The sequence below is a fragment of the Labeo rohita genome, chromosome 4, assembly GCF_022985175.1.
Source record: "Labeo rohita strain BAU-BD-2019 chromosome 4, IGBB_LRoh.1.0, whole genome shotgun sequence".
In the NCBI taxonomy this organism is placed as follows: Eukaryota; Metazoa; Chordata; class Actinopteri; order Cypriniformes; family Cyprinidae; genus Labeo; species Labeo rohita.
Window position 1 is genome coordinate 41,456,372 of NC_066872.1, and position 16,180 is coordinate 41,472,551.

General features: G+C 38.5%; 1 protein-coding gene across 2 annotated transcripts in view; it reads right to left on the bottom strand.

Moving 5' to 3' along the window:
* foxp2 (forkhead box P2) overlaps nt 1-14,058 on the bottom strand; it is a 109,399-nt gene extending 95,341 nt beyond the window's left edge. For both annotated transcript variants that reach the window (XM_051108399.1, XM_051108394.1), the window contains exons 1-3: nt 13,775-14,058; nt 5,624-5,688; nt 5,156-5,220 (exon numbers count right to left, since the gene is read on the bottom strand). The gene's annotated coding sequence lies outside the window, so the exon portion shown is untranslated. The remainder of the gene's footprint in view (nt 1-5,155; nt 5,221-5,623; nt 5,689-13,774) is intronic.
* Nucleotides 14,059-16,180: the final 2,122 nt, after the last annotated feature.

A 16,180-nucleotide genomic window follows, 5' to 3' on the forward strand; every position in this document is an offset into this window, starting at 1 on the left:
GAAATATTAGGAGAAAACAAATGGAAAAGCAGCGGAACGGGACGAGAAAAGTGAAGATGAAGACTAAACAAAACAAATTTTACTTACATGAAAGTCGATCAACAACATCTGTGGAATTCATTTGGATTTAAACAAAAATTCAAACTCAGATCATCGCCCAATTTATAAAAACACACAAACACAAAAATCATAATTACGGCAAAGCATCTGGCTTTTTAAACAAACTGTTAACAAAGCTGTTAAACCGACATTCTGTCTTGGCTTTTCTACAAAAAGTTAGTTACAGGAATTTTTATGCTGCTTAAAATTGAATTTTGGATCTCAATTCAAATTAAAATTTTCAAATTCAAATTCAAATTCAAATTTCAAGTTCAAATTTAAATTTATTCCAACAAACCCAGCAACTGAATTAGTGGCTATAATTTCACAAAGTGAGCAAGCCTGAATAATGGAAAAAGAATCTGCTCTCTGAGAGCTTAATTTACTTAAGGGCAAGGACAAACACACAAAAATCACAATTACAGCAATCTGTCTTTTTACACAAACTTTTAAACAAAGCTGTTAAATCAAAATTCTTGGCTTTTCTACAAAAAAATAACAGTGACATGAATTTCTGTGAATTTCAGTTCATTTTATGCTGCTTCCTTAGATTAAAATTCAAATCAAATTGCAATTCTGGATCTCAATTCAAATTTCAAGTTCTAATTTTCAAATTTTCAAATTCTCAAATTCAAACTCAAATTCCAAATTTCACATTTATTCCAACAAATCCAGCAACTGTGTGAAAGATTTTTACCTGTAAAAAATTTAAACTGAGACTAAATTTTCTTCTGCAGTAATCGACATGAGGCCACAAATGCTGTCTGTAGAGCTTGACTCAATTCCTCCTCACCAGCCTGAACGATGGAAAAAGAATCTCCTTTCAGAGAGTTTCATTTATCGAGACTTGAAGGAAACAGCTGGAGAAGTACAAGAGAAAAAGAAAAGGGAGACAGACAGGAAAGGAGAGTGAAACAGATTTGAAAAGCCTTCACAGGTGAGGTGGGCTGAGGGACGCCCTGTCTGTTTGGTCTCTCGTAGAAGAAGAAGGGCATGTTTATGCAGACGGAATCTCTCTCACATGACTCCCTCTGGCTTCACCTCTAAACATCACTCCACGAGCCTCAGAATCAGGTAGTGTGACCGCAGAATTGGCCCAGAGGCACGGCTTTCATGAGAGAGGGTTACAAAAGTGAAGCGCGCGCCATGGAGAGAAATCAGAGACTCTTGGATTTGGCAGCACGGTTGCTCCGACACACACATTCCAGGCCGAGACGGACATGTGACCCGAATCGGGCTGCTCTCGTCCCAACAACAAACACTTTCACCATCTATCAAAGCAGGTAACCGTGACACAGTTTGATTGTACAGGCTTGCGGTTTGTGGTGGGGAAGCCAAATTCCAGGCTCTAGTACCTCTCCTTCCGCAAGATCACTTTTCAAGCCACGATCAAATTATCGTGAAGAACAAAGCGGTGGGCTTGTATCTTTTGTAGTAATGCTTTTCCTGTGAATGAAGCCAGACAAAGCGTTCAAATGGAGAAAGCATTTCAAAACAGCGCTATCAAAGCAGTGCGGGGGAGAACTCTGTTAACGTATAAGATTTCTTTCTTCCGACGAAAATAACATTAGCTGTTTATATAAAATATCAAATGTGAGAAATGCATTGAAATCCTGCAATTCTTGTGAGAAGAATCACATTTTATAAAACACACACAAAAATAACACTAAGCTAATTTAATCTAATTTACATTTAAATGAATCCTTTTTGTGGCCAATTATTCACATAATCTAGGCGTTTTACAACTCCACAGGAGGCCGAAATCCTTCATACTCAGTTGGTTCAAAGCCTCTAAATAAATTGGCTGCAAGAAACCAATGGCAGCTTCCATCGCATGCTTCGTGTCATAATCCTAGTTCAGTCAACTCAATTGGAGTTGATGTGACAATTGTCCGAACACAAGTTTCTAATCTGACTCGTGGTTGTTTAACACACATTCTTAACAACGAAATTGACAGAAATTGGTAATTGGACCCACATTCTCATATATTCAATCTGCGCCCATTCATTCCTAATCCACCCATGACTATTCTACGCCGCGATCCATTTCGTGACCGCACGGGGAGTTCAAAATATACTCCAGGCGACATGCAGGGGGACGAGACGGTGTGAGACCAATGCATTGGACACGATCACCTGAAAGCAGAGCGTCTGACTAATTCCCGCCACCTGGACCGACTGGGTCAGACTTGTGTCAGACCACTCTGATGTCAAAAAGAGGGTCTCGTTTCACAACATTCCAGCGCTTTAGCTTCTAGACAATGAACTGCATATCAGAGTTCTGCATATCAGACTTGCTGCGCATGTATCGAGAGACTGAAAAGACCAGTAAACCAAGTAGAAGTCGCAGTGAAGGACACTCACTCTCGGCCCATTCAGACGGCTGATTAGCATAGCACTCCTGCCGGATCAATAACCTCATTGACTCGGTCTGTCTCCTCTATCAGGAATGATGGCAGACTCTCCTTTGTAACTCTATTCTTGGGGCAACTGTCCATTCTCCACAAACTCCTGCTCTATTTTTCAAACCGGCCTCAATTTGTTTCCTTCTGTCTTTTGGGATGCAAGTAAATAAAGCTGTCTAGATGCCACTGAGAAAGATTAGCATGTAGCTTTTCGCTTTATCTGGACCTGAATGACTGGAAGTGAGGGAACGGAGGCGCCACCGTTATTGCCAGAGTTTACTTTGCAAACCTCTTATTATCACGTTTTAGAATAAAAGATGTGTGAATGAGCAAGACAAGGAGCTACTCAAACTCCAATTTGCTCACAGCATGGCTTCATGAGCCCTTTCCCAAACCAAGCTTAACGGGAATATGGAAAGTTGGGCAGAATCCAAAAAAAATCCTTCTTTCTAATACGGAGACAAAACAATGAAGCGAAGAGAGTTTAAGACGAAGAGAAAGACCAGAACCATGAACCTCTGATGGCCTGAACTTTTTTTTTTTCCATCCATCATAAAAAGTCTTAAGTTTAAAATATTCGATCGAAATGGGGGGATTGACCAGTGACCTGATCCCAGGAGCTGCTTGGGTTCTGGGGGTTAATGGGGGATAAAGATTAGGAGGAACCGGGCTTCGCTTCATCTCCGTCCCCAACCACCTTCCCTTTCCAATCCCAAATCAACCCAACAATGAGAGCTTCCAATGGAGACGGAGCCCGGTTTCCTTTGATATTCTTCCGAGCTCTCGGCTCCGAGTGTCCAGAGCAAAGCCCCATGGAGGCTACTCTCGACTCCGGGGAGTGGAAGAGCTCTCTCCGAGCCATTTTAGATGGAAATGACAGGCGCTCTACTAGAACAAGAAATCAATTTTCAAAGCGAAGAACACGCTAGGCCGTCCAAGCGAAGAGTGAGCAACGCCATCCCTCGTCTTTAAACTCGGGTTAGATATGCTTAATTGCTGTAGATTTTATAATGTGTGTGCATTGGCGGTGTGAAGTTGGGCGGCAATTATACTTTTTTTTTTTTTTTTACGCACTGATCAGAGGACTTCTGTTCCAGAACAGATATGCTTTAAGAGTTCATCTTTGAAGATTTAAGTGGATACTCGTCAAATTAAAAACTAATATTCAAATCTCTTTAAGGTGGGGAGAGAGGAGCCGGGTTTTGCTTAGCCTTGTGAGGCAGTGACTTCTGGGGATTTCAGCCCCTGCCTGAAGCCAAGCCACCCAACCTCTTCAGCAAATGCAAACTTTAATCAGTCCCGCACCTCAAAGGCAGAGTAATGGCTTGGAATAGCCTCACTGATGGACGCTTTTCAACAGAGCCAAGCTGAGCGCTGGACTCCGCTGAGTTTAGCAAATCGGCAGCAAAGCGTGGGCTGTTATTGCTAGCGCAATGTGAAACTTTCTCAGCACAGATAAAAAAATGATATATTAATGCAAGTGCATTGACTGATTCATCCCAAATCAACCATAGATTAGGTGTTTCCCTATCTCCTTAAGCTTTTTTCCTTTACATAATGAAGCATAACACATTTTCTCAATCATTATTTGTACACAAATTATTTAAGGGACATTATACCAAAAAATGGGCAAAAATTCAGTCATCATTTACTCACCGTTAAGTTGTTCCAAAACCATTCTTCCTTGGAACTCAAATGGAAAAATGTTCCTAAATGTACTTTCGACTCTTTTCCATATAAATAAATGAGGATACAGGTTGCACAATTCATTCACAGTTTTACATATTTAAATAAACTTCCTTCATGATTAAACTTTACATGTTGCATCTAAATGCATACCATTTTAATAGACAACTGTTGATCTGTTTGTTGCAAAAAGATACTGAATAATTAAATCTGCTTGGAATACAGAGAAAGAGCACTAGTTTTATAATATTTTTGTAGTGCTTTTTTGTCATTATAGACCTCAACCTCAAATCCTACTTCCCATTCATTATATGCAATAGATTGGCCAGTACATTTTTTAACATTTCCCACAGTCTTTCATTTTTGACCCCATTTTTATCCCTTTAGAACATAAATTGTAATAACAACTGAGTACCTACAATAGCTAATATCAAGATCCCTAAAAAGTCAACAAATGTCTATCAGATGTGACCTATCTGCCTTGAATAGATGCAGGTTTCTCTCATTTACCCTTCGCAACTGTAGCCGCCTGTCTGGCAATGTCTACATCGCTAATCAGCGGTCACATTCTCACAGACGGTGGGATTCCTTATGCACATTTTTCACTTACTTGGTGACAAAACCATCATCAGGGCTTCAATGGAGGGCCAGAGAGAGCCGGACAACACGCTTGAAACCTTCACCTGCTAGTTTATGAACCACAATACATTTATCTTGACTTCAACCGCCTTTAACGTGAAACCTCACAACCGTCGAGGCCGTCGGAAACTAAGTGGACTCTCTCGACTATCATGATGCATCAAGAATCTTTAAGAGGTCCCCGGACTCTTCGTTATTAACGCTCCTCTCAGGATGTGGTTGATGGAATATATAATGGAAGTGATTTTTGAGAGGACATATCAATTATGGCCGAGACAGACAGACCGAACATGCAAATTAGCACTTTAAAGATTGCTTTTACTCACCGCTTTCGCCTTGGTTTCAGAGTACTCCTGCTGAGCTATGAGCAACGGCCATACCAGGTCTCATCCTGACCGACACAGAAAAGGGAAATGTGTAAACATACATATTTTTTTTCCTTGAGGCATGCATTTTTTTGCATATTACCTTTAAAGGTGGCAAAACAGCAAAAAATGACAGCGTAAGCATGTTATTAGTGATATTTAGGGAGTGTGCAATGACAGACAAGGTTTACTGTTTGTGTCACGCGAGCGTTTTTCATCTCCACGGCAAAATAATTACAACAAAGTCTGTCACAGTCCATCAATACGACAGGTCAATCAAATAACTGGATGTGGGCTCGTTTCACGTCAATGTGCCGCAGTTGCGTACGATCACGCTCTAGTTTTTTATCTCGTTTTCAAAGAGTGCATCTGCCAAAAAGATGAAAGTGTTGACAGAAGTACAAGAGAAGCTGTGTTTTTCGATCTTACCCTGAGGGGAAACTTTCAGTTGATGTCCGTTTGTTTGGGAGAGCTGAGTCCAAGTATGAGAGAATCTGTCAGAAAACAAACAAAAAAAGATATTATGCCTTATTCAGAAAGCAAATTTTTCAGTTGTAAATTTTTAAACGCACGTCGATACCTTCGTTTGCGTTTCATTCAGACTGACACAATTCACACCCAGAATAATAATATGCGTCAGAAATGAGGGAAAATGTTTAGCCCTCGAAACAGCTTGCCATGCCTGGCAGGTTAAAACTAACCGAGCATAAATCAAACTTTCCATCGAGGCTTCTGCCGTTTTTTTTGCTGACACTCACAGATATGTTCGACTAAATGAGCGTGTGCAGCTCAGTTCACCTCATTTTTGAAAAAAACTGCAAGTTGTAACATATTTCTTCTTTTTTTTTGAAAAGTACAGTTATGAAGCTACAGTATGGGACACACACACACACAAACCAGCCGAATGGCTTCGGATTCTCTGTCCCAGAATTCCAAAGACCCCTGTAGGCAACTAACAACTTCAGGATCCCGTGGAATGTGCTCCCTGAACTGTACAAAAAGAGGAGGGGGTTTGCTTAGGAGAGCGTTTCTGCAAACACAAACCCGCCACTACTTTAACCGCCTGTGTTTGAGGAGGTGTTACAAACTGAGACTGAGTGTTTGGAGGAAATAGCACAAACTGTCTATTAGCCCGAGTATTAAGATACACATCTTCCGCGCCCAATTACACATGCACGTATATGGCGTTCGGTTTAGGAGCACAAATAGTGTATATTTAAGCTCACCAGCTCAGTCAACATTTGAATGAGAGATTTATTATCAAAATTAGATTTAAGACTGTTCTGTCTGTGCTTTTTGTGCGCGTGCACGTGTACACAAACTCTGGAAATGAAATGCGATATAAAAAGCTCAGAATAATCATTCCGGAAAAGCGTTAATGTCCCGTTCATTTCCAACTGCCTCCGAGTTTGTGTTAATACCGCAACGTTTTTGGAGTGTAAAAACTCACCTTTTAAATCGACTTTTCCAATGTTATTAGTTCGCATGACCCCGTGGTGACGGGTTTACACAATACCGTACCCGTTTCAATTCAAGATCTCTAAATACTATCAAATTATACAGAGGTTGTCCTAATGCCACTGTCTGATATTTACATTTACAAAGTCGCGATAAACTATTTCAAATCAAGGGCAGGAATACCTCTCTGGTCCCTCTGCTGGGTGTGCAGATGAAAGAGGACATTATGCGAACAAGTCAGATTACAGTACACAATAATTTTTTACCTTTTCAAGTAAATACCATTCCCGTGTTAGGAGGTGGAAGCCAGTGTAATATATTTTGACTGAGGGCCGAACGGCCCTTATCAGCTCTAGTCAAGCAATTCAGGCCCCCCGAACAAAGATGAGTCTTCAAACTCCCTCCATTCATCAGCGGACGTGTAATTACCCCCGGTTCACAGTCTAGACGTTACCGCTTTCAGGGTATTTAAGATCCCCTTTGCAACATGCAGCATGCTCGCGCCCGGCCCAACGTTAAATCTGCGGCAGATAAATTAACGAAGAATGCAAGTAAAAAAAAAAAAGAAGCACGACCACAATGAAAAGAACTTTATCCTCCCTGCTGCTAAATGAGATTTCTTTGAAATGCAGATCAGTGGCGCTAGATTAGTGAATTTTAGCTGCTGTCAACATCATAACAAAATACAAATGCGATTGTTCGTCTGGGCCTTATCTCCTTGCTTCCATCTGCTTCTTCCCGTATTTACTCGGGTCGATTTACTATGCAGATCTAAATAAGACGCGCTCGCGGCACAATGGCTTCTTAAGCTTCTACATCAAGGTATTTGAGAGCGCCGTCACATGAAAAGCTGGCCCATCAAAGGCACATCCCTAATGAACTTCCCTATCACAGAGGGATGGCGCGGCGCTCCGGAGAGCCTCGCGGAGAGGCGCTAAACCACAGGAAGGATACCTCGGCAGCCCGGGGAGATTAACACGCGACGGGGACTCTCAAACAGGAGGCCGTCCGAGCCAAACCCGGGGTAGCTTGTGGATCAACGGCCAACACCCAGCACCTCAAGGTAAGATGGACGCTTGGAACGGTGCGTACAAAGCTGTGTTTGCAACAACGATGACAGTAATCTTCAAAGCCGAGGAATAACCTCTAATTTCACGCCATATTTGTTGCATCCTGCGTACACAGATGGGATTACAACTCAAATCCTAGAACTTACCCCAGAAATGGCTGGAAAAGTGAGGTGGGTGAGAGAAAGGGAATGTATATGAGGGTAAGAAGATGCATTTCAGGTTAAAATCGTCATGCACCAGTGGTTTACGGAGGGGGGCCGGGGCAATTAGCCCCAGAGGCAGCGCACACGTGGGACCGGCACATGTGGCTCGGAGTAGAGCTCTGACAACACGGCATGATGAGAGGGCAATGGGAATACGGCGGTGGGGGTTGAACGAGAGCGTGTGCCAGCCACGCTAGTGCCAGGTTCCAACTTCCGGAGAAAAAAAAAAAAAAAAAAAAGGAGCAAGGGGGGGGGGGCTGTATTCTCCCGCTCAGAAAACATCCTCGCATGGAAGCGGCATCCAATGGCCCTGCGGTCGTGCGACACAAACCGCAGTTGTCTTTTACGTGTCTTTCCCTCCTCCCCTCGCTGTCTTCACCCTGCCAAGTGGGCTCGATGCCAGTCGCATTTGCAACCACAAGGGACTGCTGCCTTTTTTTTCTTGTTTAATGAAATGACAAAACAACAGATTTACATATGCAGAAACAGGTGTTGTAACAGGTTTGACTCCTCTTGACCTAAAACGTGTTGCGTGGGGGAAAACGGAGGGGGAAAAAACAAGGGGGGGAAAAAAAGTTTATTAGCAACAGCTGCCTGGAGGGTGTTTAGGCTCTGATGGGCATTCAAATCTACACCATCTGCCCTGCTGGTTGCCAGAAGTGACAATCTAAATTAAAAACCACTCATCAAATATCATAAAAATAAACTATTGTATTGCTGTGGCCATATGCTGTAAGTGGCCCTATCAAAGACAAAGAGGGAGTCAGGAGGAGTATAATTAACCCTCCACTGTCTAAAAGACATCTCTGAGCACCAAACACAACAATGGCACATTCCCACAGGCCCCTGAACACATACTCAGAGTCAGAGCTACACTTCAGAAAGGATGCTTGTGTTTCAGTATTGATTCCTATTAAATTGTGCTACATATGTGACCCTGGACCACAAAACCAGTCATAAGTAGCATCAGTATATTTGTAGCAATAGCCAAAAATACATTGTATTGGTCAAAATGATACATTTTCTTTTATGCCAAAAATCATTAGGATATTAAGTAAAAATCATGTTCCATGATGATATTTTGTAAATTTTCTAACGTAAATGTATCAAAACTTCATCTGGACAACTTTAAAGGTGATTTTCTCAATATTTAGATTTTTTTCCACCCTCAGATTCCAGATTTTCAAATAGTTGTATCTTGGGCAAATATTGTCCTATCCTAACAAACGATCCATCAATGGAAAGCTTATTTATTCAGCTTTCAAATATATAAATTTAAAAAACTGACCCTTATGACTGGTTTTGTGGTCCAGGGTCACATATTAGTGTTAGATAAATAGAGGATAGAATATAAAATCTGATTAATCAACACAAACACCTTACAAAAATGACTGCAATACTGTGGTATAGTGATGAAACCAGAAGGAAATACTGTAGTATTTTACTAAATGATTAACATATTCATTGATTTAGGCTAAATATGTCAAAAAATAATAAAATAATATCAATATTAATAATAAAATCTAATTATTCTACACTAACCCTTACAAAAAAGCTACTTTAGTGGTACCATGGTACAATGATGGTATTATACTTTAATAATTAATTATCATGGTACTGCATGATTACCATATTCATGATGCATATAAGCTTAAATTCTGACTGACAATAAAATATTGATATTAATAATAATAAAATCTGAATTTTACATAAAACAGGTGTCAACATGGTAAAAAGTTGGTGATAACGTGGTATTTTGATATACACCATGGTGCTGAATGATTATCATAAACATAATTTATATGTGACCCTGGACCACAAAACCACTCTTAAGTAGCATGGGTATATTTGTAGCAGTAGCCAAAAATACATTGTATGGGTTAAAATAATCAATTTTTCTTTTATGCCAAAAATCATTAGGATACTAAAGTAAAGATCATGTTCCATGAAGATATTTTGTAAATTTCCTACCATAAATATATAAAAACGTACTTTTTGGTTGGTAATATGCATTGCTAAGAACTTCATTTGGACAACTTTAATAGCAATTTTCTCAATATTTAGATTTATTATTTTTTTTCCTGCCTCAGATTCCAGATTTTGCAAATAGTTGTATCTCAGCTAAATATTCTTCTATCCTAACAAACCATAAATCAATGGAAGACTTATTTATTCAGCTTTCAGATGATGTATAAAACTTAATTTAAAAAAATTGACCCTTATGACCGGTTTTGTGGTCCAGGGTCACATATACATTCTAAATTTACAAAGCATTAATACTAATGATAAAATGTGAATTGTATGCACTCATTTTTACAAAAAAAACATGTTTTACATGCAACTCACACTTGTACCATGGTACATGTCCACAAAAACAAAACAGTTTCAAGAAAATCCTTGTATTACTGTTACCATATGGAAAAAACATGTACTTTTGTAAGCATAAAAAAATACTTTGTTATACAAATTAAATGTCAAGCACAGCAATCAGGCATTCCTTTAAAACAATAGAGAAACATGAAGGTCAAACACATTAACTCACAACGTCAGCTCAGTAACTCAACAATAACAACAACACGAAGCAAATCCAAGAAAACAACAATTCGGGCCAAAGAGTCGAACTAAAAATATTCACTCTGCCCTTGTCAAAGACAAAGGGAGCATTAATTTGCCCTGTTATTATTTAGAGAGGGCAGGAGGAACAAACCTGAGCCCGTCGTGACCCTGCCACAGTGTTGCAACTTGTTCTAGAGCGATGCCAGCAGAAGGCAGCACCATATGCCCGCAGCCTCAGGCCCGATGCTCTTTCTGCAGCCTAATACGCCTGTCAGGAGACGTTACTGTCACAAATCCTCTGTTTTTCCACAACGTGTTTCAAATAAACAGATTTTTTCTCTCTTGCTAACAGAATTGTCCTCAGAGATTCCACTTACAGCTACTGTACAGACAGCATCTATGTTTTATTATTGTTTTATATATATATATATATATATATATACATGATCTTTTTTTTAAATAATATAACTTTTACAAATATTTTGAAACATTTTGAAAAATGCATTTTTTAAATAACCAAATTATTTGTGCGAAAAAAATTTAATAAATTAAAAAAAAAAGAAAACATGCTGCATAACTGCAGAAACTAAACCTGGCGTAAACAGCATCACACAAACAAGCATCGAGTCGACTTCCACACTTCCTCTCGTCACAGGCCACGGGCAAGTTTGGTCCGAGCGGGGCTGACCTTGCCGTTTACTACAAATGACGCCCCCCTTCATCCACGACGACTGGGGTTTTAAGTCAACCAGAGACTAAAACGCTCAATAAATCAGTGCCTTCAGCCAACAAGAGGCTGTCATGCCTTCAAATTGGAAAAAAAAAAACTATGACAAAACATATCAGCACTGATAATATCAGCTAAGCATACAATTAATAATTTCAAGGGCATTTGTAGTAAGATAAGATGCTTATGGGTGATTTTTAATACCTCTCCATAAAGGTCATGTGATAGCGTTCATGTGAAAGAGAGCGCCGTCAGAGTCAAAAGACTGTACAGCTGGGGATTACACACCATGTTTAAGGGGGAAAAAAATATCATATGAAAGGTCTAAAGCATTGCAACCTCAGCCAATACATTAAAATAAGCATAAAATTCTCATTACTGACACTCAAAAGCATTTTGTATTTCTAATAGGTGACCTCAGAGGAGCCACTCTCTGAGTTAGTTACTGAAGCACACCAAACGTCATTAGGATGATGTGGATAATTACAGCACATAAGACCTCTTAAGCATGTAATACAGTCTTTTATCTGGAGAAGTCAATCTCTGTGAGGCTGACAGCTAGCAGCATATGATCCCGGTAAACAAATACTTTCACGCGGCACCAAAGTGCCATTAAAGGCCAGAACTGTCAACACAAATTCCACTCTTGCGAGAGAAAAGGAAAGGGAGGGGGGAAAAAAGAAAGAGAGAGAAAAAAAAAAAAAAAGACTTGATCACCTCTCGTTGCCTTAACGTGCATGAAGGTTGTCATGGAAACATTTCTGTGAAGTTAACATGGATACAAACAGAAGGCTTTTCAGCTTAATTGCCATTAGAGTTTTATGACCCTGTTTAGGGATGTATATTAAAACACACGGGGTAACACTTCAATAATTGGGATAACATGACTGATTGAGAATTTCTCAAAAAACACCTTAAGTTTAAGTTCAGGTGTGTATTTTGTATTAGACACCACCATATGAGAGAATTAAACTCTCGAACAATGAAACAGTCCCACCCACATTACTCTCAATACGAATATTCAGCTCGCCGTGGCATCTTAACTCAGACGAATGATTTTATTTTCCTCAGTGCACACACATTAATCTTAAAAGGATGTGTCTTTTTCTTTTAACGCAAAGCAGTGTGTTGCACACACCCCAGCCGATGATGAATGCCGTAATCAGGCTGCGACTACAAAAACATCAGGATAATTCGAATTTAGGCCCCTCTTTCCTGTCGCGGGTCAGCCGTGCCTCCCTCCCTCCACGTGTCGTACGTGAAACATCACGCTCATTGAAACACTGCTAATTAAAATCACCTGGGAAGAACTGCGTGGGGCTAACAAAGGGCCGGGCTTCACGTTACAGAGCACGTCTGGAGCTGCCGAGGTGTGTGTGTGAATGTGTGTGTGTTTGAAATTTTACTACTGCTATTACGGCCTCTTTGAAGCGACACGGCGTCGAGTGACGAAGCGCCATGATGCACACCTGCACTTCACCTGCACAGCTGCCCGAGTGAAACTGAGGTGCTTCTGCAACCAGAACTCTCAGAGCTAATCACAGCCACCACAGAAGCTGTAATACTATACACCTTGTTTTAAAAAAAAAAAAAAAAAAAAAAAAAAAAAAAGTCACCCTATTGATTTAGTCCCAGATCCCTTGAATCCACTGAAACTGCTCTGGCAGTAGATGTGGCTGAGTCTTAAGAGGAGTGCTGTCCATTAACACTCCAATACATCAACCTTACTGTCCTGACACTCACTGCTCCTATGAGCAGCACTAAACCAATGAAGAATTCACTCTGGATTATGGAAATGGAGCAAGCAACCACGGTAAGATTAATGTTAACCTTAATAATAATAATAATAATAATAAAATCTAATATATACATACATACATATATATATATATATATATATATATATATATATATATATTAGATATTAGTATAGTTAGTATTTAGTATCTGACAATACTAAATTTAATGCAAAATCACAAAGCTCTAAAATACATCAAAACTAAATTACTGAACTCCAGCAGTGTGTTAAAATGAATAAATTACCTAATTTAATTTTTTTAAAACGTACCAAAAATGTAAACTATAAACCTATTAAACACTCATAATCATTTGAGTATAACTGTACAAACTGTAAACGTAGTAAAATCAATTATACATCGAGTACACTTCAACATATTTACAGTTTATGCCGTTTAATCCACTAACTAAAATCGTTTACTGTTAAATAGACGGAAATTGTGTTGTTATTATCATCAATAACAAAGTAATGCACGTTAACGTTTCACACAGGTTGTTTTAAAACTAAAACGCTCAAATAAACACTGCTATAAACACAACAAAAGTTGCTGAGCACAAAAAGACGTCTAATAATCTAACAAGCCAAAACTGTCACTGGATGTTTATTGTTTATAACGACAGAATCACAGTACCGACGTCTCTCAAACTCTCAAACAACACAAACACTGTCAAAACAACAAATAAACCATCCGACAAGCACTAAACAACCCATCTGCAACTTCTCAGTCAACTCAAACTCGTACAAAAAGGCACAAACGTTAAAACTCACCAAAAGAAGTGGATGTATCTCCTCCGCGGATGCAAAGTTTGGCGTGTTTACGAGTCGGCGGTTTATAAAAAGCGCTAAAAACAAACGCTGTTGATATTCCTCCGCTCTGAGTCGCAAGACGCTGCTGTCTTCAGTCAGTGTGCTGCTGTTATTACCGATGCAACAGTAAAAAAAACGCCCGAGTAACACCGACTCCTGTTTGAATGCGCTCGCATGACGCGCAACGCGAAGCGGCGGCTTGTTTTTTTGTATCTCGATTCAATACATCGCAATGTATCGGCCGAGTTTTGGGGGGGACTAGCTTATTAGAATGCGGGGAGGCACTTACGCGGACGTGCATGTTGTTATTTTTTGGCGTACTGCGACCCCACGTGACGTCATGTCCACCTGCTGGGTAAACAATACAGTTATTAGAAGTTGACGGAGTTTGTTTTGTTTATCGAGTCTCTTAAATACACTAATAAGAAAACAATAACAGTCGTTTCATTTGCTGAAGAGACGAGTAGAGATGAGGAACAGCAATGTGAAGTGCCATCTTTTATTTTATTTACCTGTTTTATCACGCTCAGTTTTTTTGTTTTGATTTATTAAAGTGTAATTCCTGATTAAATATACATATTTATGTATTATATTATTTATTATGAATAAATAAATTGAAACCTCTTTATAGAGGTTTAAACGTGTGTAAAAATGTGAAGATGAGCAATGTGGGAGAGTGATGAAAACAAAGGAGCAATTGAGAATTCTTGTGCTTTGTTGGAAAATGTTTTCTGTGCTTTCTTTTCTTTTTATCTTTTTTATTTCCTTGATTGTTTAAAATAAATTCAAGCTGTTTTATTTTTTAAAGCAGCGTTTTTTTATTTCTTCAAGCATGAAATGTATCAACACTTGCTCAGTTCACACACCCCATGTTCATTTAAATGCACCTCGAGCTGAGCAACTGTAGATCATCAGCATCATTTTTTTCGTTGTGTTGAAATATTATTTGAGTGATCAGATGTTTGCTTTTGAGCATTTATGTGTTTGAGTTGCTATAGCTCTTTAGTTGATACACATACTGTAATGAGTTATGCATTATATGTGTACTGTAACTGTGTGCCACTGCCTTGATATTTTCATATGAATAAAATGAGAAAAAAATGATTTTCAGATCAAAGATTGATAATATCACAAGTTTCCCTTTGTGAATTAATTATTCCTGTCTGTGTCTGAATTAACTGTTTTCATTACATGTTGTGGTTGCAAAAATAACCTGCATTAAAAAAAAAAAAAACTATTGGTATGAAGGATGGATGGTCATGTTTTTTCTTTTTTTAATAAAAAGTTGTATACTTGCATATGATCAAAATATTATTCATGCATGTTTAAATAAAGAGGCTGTATATATTTTGACTTGGTTTTAATAAAACATTTTTAACACTTCCAAAATCTGATAACAAATATTTGACAGATGTCTACAGAGGTGTTAGGAATGTTTTATAAAATTGATCAGAAATAGAATATTTGATGCCTTCTTTTCAGCACATGCATGCTTTAAATAAAAGGTTTATTTAAGAAAATCCAACATTTCGTGGGTTTTATCACAAAGGAATCAAAAACGCATGCATTTTCTATATGGATTTTAGAGAGAAAAATCATTCTGACAAAACAGGCATGAAACATAAGGGTTTGCTGCCGCCTACTGGAATGTTTTGGAATCCACTTTTGGTTCTCAAAGAACAAACAGTGTGCATACAACTTTGATTAAACACTGCCACCTAGTGGTCAATTGTATTCATGCAGAAAACTACTTAGTGCAAAAAGTTTACAGGAATTCACAACTATCTACCACTGAAAAGTCAAAAGCCCGTAAATAAACAAAAAGTGTACATTTCTATAAACTGATGAAGTAAAACTATTTATGAAACTCAATTTCAGTTCCACTTGGCTACATAAAAAAACATTTATTGAACACAAACTGATGTAGTGTGACAACATGTGCCAGAGCAAAGCATGTTGTCACAATATGGGGTAAGTTGTCACAACGATCACTACTGATCACTGACAATTGTTTTGTTCAAAATATGAAATAATATCTAAATAAAATGTATGTTTATGTATTTAAAATACATTACAGGCTGAAAGGTTTTTCAATCAAATTTAAACAGTAAAACTAATACAAAATAATTCAATACGCAGACAACATATAATCAAAATGAAATTAAAATAATCATTAATGCAATGCATAAATTGTATAAAAAAATCGGACACATTATCATTATATCATCTGAATGACAGTGTAGTCATTATGTTTGTTTGCTTATCCAACACATAAAAAAAAATATTGTAAATGCCAGAATTTACAAAAAATGGTCTCAATTATACAAAGACAGTTTTATCTAGGTGTTTGAAGCTAAAATTCAAAAA